Source organism: Dipodomys spectabilis, unplaced genomic scaffold (assembly GCF_019054845.1).
Source record: "Dipodomys spectabilis isolate Male_0828 unplaced genomic scaffold, ASM1905484v1 ptg000073l, whole genome shotgun sequence".
Classification (NCBI taxonomy): domain Eukaryota; kingdom Metazoa; phylum Chordata; class Mammalia; order Rodentia; family Heteromyidae; genus Dipodomys; species Dipodomys spectabilis.
The window spans coordinates 4,840,664-4,849,022 of NW_024870750.1; positions in this window are offsets into that span (position 1 = coordinate 4,840,664).

An 8,359-nucleotide genomic window follows, 5' to 3' on the forward strand; every position below is an offset into this window, starting at 1 on the left:
TTTATGATTATGTACACATGAAATGAATATTTCTATAATCATGTCATTTTTTAAAACTAAAATAGACTAAACAAACGTTTTTCAGTGGAGAAAAATATTCAAGAATAAAAAAATACATAAGGCATGGGCTGGGAAGGTGGCTCACTGGTAGAGTGCTTGCCTTGAACACATGAGGCCCTGGGTTCGATTCCTCAGCACCAGGTAAGAAGAAAAAGCTGCTGTAATCCTTGCTACTCAGAAAGCTGAGATCTGAGGATCGCTGTTCAAAGCCAGCCCAGACAGGAAAGGCCTTGAGATTCCAATAAAAAAAACTATCAGAAAACTGGAAGTGGTGCTGTGGCTCAGGTGGTAGAATGCTAACCTTGAGCTGAAGAGCCGAGGGTCAGTGCCCAGGCCCAGAGTTCAGGCCCCACAACCGACCAAAAAAAAAAAAAAAGTAATGTTAAAAAAAATACGTAAGGCAAAAAAAACCATAACTTTACCATATGCACTTAACATTATGGCATATTTTCTTTTAGCCACTTTTCCTATGGATTTTTATATAGTCCTTTGATTTTTATGCTCACGTTAAATTTTGAGAGTTACTTTACAATTCTTACTATAAATTTTAAACTTAATTACATCTGAATCTCTTCTGGAAAGTATAACTTCAAAACATTTGATAGTGATAATAAACATGAATTTATACATCACTAGGTTCTATACACACTACAGACACAAAACTACCTTGGAAGAACCTTCCAATGTAGTACACATAATGACTTCATAAAGAAGTGACAAGGAGGAAGATTAACATGGTTGTGAATTATTTTTTCTGCCATGACAGCTGATGCCACTGACATGGACAACTCCTCTGAGAACACCTAGATAATATGCAATTCATAAGGCAACAGCTTAACTACATTCTTTTCCTACTTAAGGAAAGAAATGAAAATGTCATTGAATATATATTTTGTAGCAGTGATTTTAGGTGTATTTTAAGTTATGTTTAAGTAAACAATATATAAGCTGAATTTTCAAAGTGATCTTTATAAATTCTTTGTGACATACTAGAAAACTGTAACAAAATAGACAAGTACTATTTTAACATATTTACAAAACACTGGCACACATTTTAAATTACTCATACTAATATTCCTACAACATAGGCACGACATGGCTGTCTCCATTTTTATCGAAGAAACTAAAAAGCAGTAGATATTATACCTAATCCAAGAGTTTTTACCTCCAAATTCACTACTTTTTCAATGACAAGTAAATGCCATTTATTACTAATGTGCTGTTTAATAAGCTGTTGTGGAATCCTAATGTATGCAAAAACTCTTAGTTCTCTTTCAGTGTTTAAGGAAAACATGTAACTTCTACAGTAAAAGTATTATTTCTTTGCTTCCAGAAAACATCTTGAAAGATTTATTTTGCATGCAGTCAGTCATATGCATAACTGGTTATATAAGTTATTTTAATTTTTACTTTGACAAGCAACTTTTACTTTCACAAACAACTTGAGAAGCTACAAACTAGAGTACATTATAGATTAGGAACCAACTAATCTGAACTGAAATATAAATTGACTTATTTATATACATGAAGATTAACTAATTGTTCAATAAGAATTTTATTATTCCAGTTTTTATAGCTCTTTTCTCTTGCTACAAAATTAGCTCTGGTTGGGAACATATTCTTGCTTTAAATGCACATTATACATTGTGTACTAAGTGAATACTACAAGTGTATATGTAGGCCCTACTGACTAAATTTAAAATCAAATTTCTCATATGTAAATAACCATAAGCTATCAAACATTATGAGACATGTTTAATGTTTTAAAACATTACATTTTAACTGTTTTTAGCACTTAGCTTCAATTATAAAAGAAAGTACATTATTTATAGTTTTACATGAGTAGAAGTGAGTACTTATGGCAATGTCATATTGGTTTTTCAGCGACTCTAACCAAGTCTCTTAATGGAGTAGAAACAGGCTGGTTTTAGCTGATGATTTTGCTATAAAACCTAGAGAGATTCCAGACAAGTTCCAAGCACTACACTGTCTTATTCATCTTTCCTCCATTATTGAAACATTTTTAAAGAAATCCAATACTAAAATGCAATTTAACTTTATTAGCTTCCTTTTAGAAGTAGGCAATCAAGAAATGGTTTTATTAGAAATATTCTGCTTCTATCTGCTTTTACTTTATAAAAAACATCAATTACAGCATTCTACTATTATCCTTTTAAAAATAAAGTTGTTTTTCAAATTATTCAAAACACATTTGGCAAACTGTCAGCATTTTAATGTTATTTTTGTTTTGATGAGATTTTTCCTTACAATTAATATAAAATTGATTTAATGGAAAAAATAATGGACTTATGTACCCTAGAAACAGAATATGCAAAACATTCAAAAGTATCTTTGAAAGTATTATGAAATTTTATCTTTATATTTTATTAAACCTTTCCCTAACTATAGGCTATTTTCAGTTAAAAATATATCAAACATTTTCACATTTGACTTAAGTTGCCAGTGACTACAAAGTGTGAAATACAAAGTTAGAATGGATTTTCCTTTATATCGTATTAGTAAATGCAATAGTATTTCCATAGGCTCTAGTTTTTTAATGCATCAGGATAACATTTTAGTAAGTTTTTCTAATAAATTGTGATCGAATATGACAACAGAAATACATACGAAATATTTTTCACAAAATAGTAAGGTATATAATTTCACATTTAGGTAAATAGAAATATGTAGATCCACATTTTCTTCTGATCTATAATATATCTTATAATTTTAATTTCTAAATGTTTTAATGTTTTAAAACATTTCATACCCAGTTATTTTTAAAGATTACAAATAGAAAATAACATTCGTAACGATCTTACTCTTTCACATACCATAAAAATAGCTATTTTAATTGCACAAAATTAAGGTGATATTTAAAAGCTATAGATGATATCTGTAGTCTGTGTTTTATACTTCATTATAGAGTAAAATTAATTTCTCTAGAAAATGTTGATAATTTTAGTGGTTTGGTTTGATTATTTTTTTCCTGTCTTTGATTATAACAAAGTATAACTTGTCTCTCCTATCCTAGAATGTTTTACAACTGTTATTTCTCACAGAACAGCCGAGAAAACCTGTATTATATATAATTTATGTATATAATATATTTCAATAGCATTTTTAAGTTTCCCATTACTTGTTATTTCTTCTTGGTTTAAAACAGATATTTACAAACACTGGTAGTCTACTTTCATATGGCCTTTCGTTTTTGATGAAGTGCTTTTAAAGAGTTCAATCAACCTTAATGATGCATTTTTAGTCAAGGAGATAGAATGGGGAGAAGTCAATTTGAGCTCTGAGATGAACAAGTGTCTTTAGGAAGAATAGGCATAAATGGGTTTAGAAAACAGAGTATGTGTAAAATGCAGCGAGCAGAGCACTTGGGGAAGCCAGATACAATGGAAAGAGTAAAATACTGCAGAGCTTTTTAAGCTACATACAATTGGAACAATGGACTTGATCCAACCATCTATGTTAAACTGTTAAAAGATAAGTGAAAAGCAAGTTGGAATTTTATAAAGAGTGTTGAGGCACTGTAAATGAAGAGCTGAATCCAAAGAAAATGAATGCATTCAACAGAATGAAAATGAAGTCAAAATTGGCCTATTTCCCTGGTTAATTTACCTTGTGAAGGACTCTGGTCTGTTTTAGGTATTAATCCATTAATAGCAACAAAACAATCTTTAAACTACCACCACTGGAGTTTTTAAATGTAGTACACATCTGTGAATTTTATGAACACACACACATATATATATACATTTATTTATACATCCAGGTAAAAATATAACAAATCTCATGATTATAGGAAAGTAATATTAGAGCCTATAATGATCATACTATGCTGAACTACTTGCACTCCATTGAAAAAGAAAGAGACTAGTTTAGATTTAGGGACCATCATAAAACTTGAAATAGAAAACTAAACAGAGAACGTACTACTTGATTCAAGAGGGAATTTTTTTAATGTTTTGACTTTTTCATTAGGTGAGAGTTGTACTTGGCCTGCCCACTAAAGCTCTGATAATGGCAAATTTCATACAGGAAAGGGATTCAAATGTAGGGAAGCCAACAAGAGACAGATATGCAGTATTTTAAATTATTTAAAATATAGTGTATTAAACAGAAGCACTGGTGTTTAATGTAGCTGGAAAAAATATCCATTATAAAACAAGAAAATAAGAATGTTTTGTTTCTGCCTAACTTTCCCATCCCCTTTTCAGATTCCTTTGGGAAATTTCTTCCCAATTCTATGAGTCATTGAAACTACTGATCATAAAACAGTAGTCACTTTGAGCCTCAAATTGAGAAAGAAACATTAGGAAAGATTTCTCTGGTTCATTTCCACCATTGCAATCAAGTCTCTGGCAGCCACTTGCCAGCTACTAAGTCTAGTTGAAGAATAGGGCAACACAAAGAGATATAGTTTTGACAGTAGTATTTGAGTCTCCTGGAGCAGCCTTTCCGTAAGCCGAACCCTTTGACTTTTCAATTATATGAGGCAATAAATCCTTTGGAGAGAGGGTGGAATGAATTTCTGTCACTCATAACCAAGAGTTTCTTAGTATAATGCATAATCTCTGGAAGATATGGCCATTTTCACTTCTGTTTTGAATTTCACAATTACAGTAATTTAAGGAAATATGGTTCAAGGTAAAAGTAGGGTAGGAAGAAAGTAAAATGAAATTATAAAATAATTTTTTTTCTTTTCTCTTTTTTTTTGCTGGTCATGGGGCTTGAACTTAAGGCCTAGGCCCTATCCTTGGGCTTCTCTGTGCTCAAGGTAAACACTCTACCATTTGAACCACAGAGCCACTACCCACCTTTTCTGTTTATGTGATACTGAGAAATCAAACCTAGGGCTTCATGCATTAAGCCACATTCCCAGCCCCAAGAAATTATTCTTTAAACAAGCCAATTTCTTGGCATCAAAGGTACTATGGATTGGGGAAAGAGAAAGATGGAAAGTTAGCAATTCCTTAGGACAGCAATCCAAAGGCAGGAATATAATACATAAAAGCTATTGCATAGGAAATTTATGTTTGATAGAAGAATTTTCTGGTAGAAAAGAATTTATTTTATGTTTTATAGCATGTTTCCACAGGGTAGAATCTGAAGGTAAAAACATGTATTATAAGTCAAAGGACTGGTTCTAGACTGATCTATTATTACCTATCAATACAATCTTAACTGCTCTGGATCTCTGACTTCTTGCCTCTACAGCAAGCAATTCTCTCACCTCTAAAATTGTGAATGAACAAAGTTCATTTTGATCAGACATGCCTTTTTTGTTGTTGTTACTGCCTACAAACTTGGGCTAAGCATGAAAAATAATCAGGTAGAAGAGATTTCTGGTCAGTTTAACAAATACAATTTGGTGATATTTATCTTTAGAATTCTTTTGCAAATAGCTTTAGAAATTTTATCTTTTCATTGTACTATACTCTTCTCCATAAACTAGCTCTCTTACCAACTTCTGATATGTATTTAGAAATATACTGTAAAGTTTCCAGAACATTTTACATTTTAATCTTTTTTGTAAACTGTGATTAAATTCACATAAAATTTACCATCGTTTTAAGTGTAAAGTTCAATAATACTACATTCTCAATGCTGTACAACTATCACTATTATCCATTTCCAGAACTTTTATCTTAAAAAAAAAAGTCAAACTTTGTACCTATTAAATAATTCCCCATTCCCAATCTCTGGCAAACTACCATTTTTATGTTTTTATAAATTTACAATTTTAAGTATTTCATATAAATGAAATGTAAATAAGTATTTAAGTTAGAATGTATCATGCTTAATGTTTATTTTTGTTTGAGCTAATTGAGAATTTTTCAGACTCAGACTAGAAATTAAATTGTGTATGCATTAAAATACATATCAAAAGTATTCCTCTTTATGTTAAAATCACAGAATAAAATTTGCAGATAAAAAGAAAGCTTTGAACTACACTGATAGTGTGGTATTCAATTCTTTACAGATTGTAAATTATAGTGGGACTGTTATGACAACTGTCAAATTTTTCCCAAAGCAATCTTCAAGCCTAATCAACATAGACAAATCACTCTTTTCATTTCTGTAGCAATAAAAATTTAAGCAATATCTTTTGATTGGAGTTGTCTTGAAAATTGCTTAGTCGGAGGCCTTATTTTAAAAATGCAACAAGCCTGAAATATTAAATGTAATCTGCCATGCGTCCTTACAGAAAGAATGAGGCATTTTGGAACATTTTTCCTAATTGTTTCTGATTGCTGCCTGGGCAGCTCCAGTACTTCTTGTCTTCAAAATCACCTTTGAGGGCTTCAACATCTTTGATCACTACTTTTAATCAAAAAGAGACTAAAAGTAAAAATAATTTGGCTATTACAAGGGAGAAATCTTTACAATGCTTTAACATTTGTGTGTGTGTATGTGTGTGTATGTATGTGTGTGTTTTACTTGACCTTAAAGGAAGGCTCCTCAGAAGATAAATATTGATTAAGGTGACACATTACCTGATGTTAATATTGACAGAATCACTGTGCCAGGAAAAGTGGTCAATACTGAAGGTAATGCTTTAGTTTTCCAATGATAATTATGTTCAAATCTACTTATACTACAGCTCACTTTTAAGTGGCAGTATGTTATTTAGAAATTTTATGCACCTAAAATTTTAATTGCACAAAAAATTAAATGTTAGACTATCTTTGTTTCTATCCACAATATAAAAAATTAAACACAGAAAGAATACAAGAGCAGAAATATAGTTAGAAATTTAGAAGCATGGCCCGGTTTCTTAATATTTCCAAGGAAAGGCACTAGAATCTGGAAACTTTGACTTGTCCAATATCAAATTGACAAGTCTCATAGCATACACATTTAAGTTATAATTTAAAGTCATGTACACTTATTAAATATGTTTTCCATAGCTCCATAAAAGTTATATTTTCCTTTTATAGTAAAACACTTAAAATCCCACTTTTAATCTGGAGCAAAATTCTCATGTTTGTTTATCAAACAAGGAAGAAATACTTTGCTAAGGCCTGAGGAAAATGTTTGATAAATTCACACCATACAACAAAGGTAAAATATTTTCAGAGTGCTCTCAGATGCTTATGTGCTTGAATGAAAGGAACCATTCTCTTTGGGAGGGCAGTAATGGATAAAATGGATAAAATGAAAAGACAGAGGAAATTGATTTAAGGCCCTTTTCATTATACTTGAAGATAATTCAAGGATTCATAAGGAAAATTTTATTCATTCTGTGCATTGGAAGAATAAAAAGAAACATTGCCTCTGGAAGAGTTCAGATGTTTAACAGGTTAGGATTTTTATAATTTTATTATAAAGAATGTATATATTGGAGAAAGGAGGCATAGAAAAATGACTTATCAAAATTAGAAATGTAATTTAGGTTTTATATAGCCCACTCTTCTACTCTAGAGTACACTTGGGTATATCAACAACAACAAAAGAAACAGGTTTTCCAAAGATAGTGAATTGTGGAATTGAGACTACATGCCTCTAAACTTATAGAGATATATAAATGTTATTAATATTTGCTATTTGTAACAGAACTAATTATTTGTTTGGCTTTATCACATGTATTAGGCAGAATACATCTGCCCTTAAAAGAAATCTTGCCTCTGAAATATTTTTAGTATTGGGAAGCCAGAAGAGAAGGTTCACAAGGAAATAATCTGTAGACTAGTTTTATATAAAAGCCATTTACACATTCTATTCTTTACTGTATAGGAAAGTTGTATATAAAACTATCCAATATTGTGTTAAAATTTTGAAATAAAAGAACTTTTAAATTTCAGTAAGATTAATATTTATTCTATTTATTTTTATACATTGGTATAAAATAACTGATTAAAATAAGTAAAAAACCAAATCATTAATTTTAAGATGATTACTTTAAAATTACATTGTCAGAGTCAAACCACATATGAAAATCTCTTCCAATAATGTTTAGCCACTGCTGGGTCCACAAAATAAGATCCACAAGCATTTTTTGCATATTATATGTTATTTTACATATGTACACCTATACAAATACACTACTACATGTAGTTTACGTGTACACTAAAATCTGAGTTTTATATGCAACATTAGAAAGCAATCTTGAAAATTTATTCATGAATCAAGAAAATGTTCTCACTATAAAACCAATTTGACCAGAAAGTATAGTTGAAAAACTAGCATGTGCAAGGCTCTGGGTTCAATCTCAAACACTATTTCAAAAACAAACAAACAAAAGATAATCTATTGAAACAACACTGCTTTGGTCCAGAACCTAAGCAGG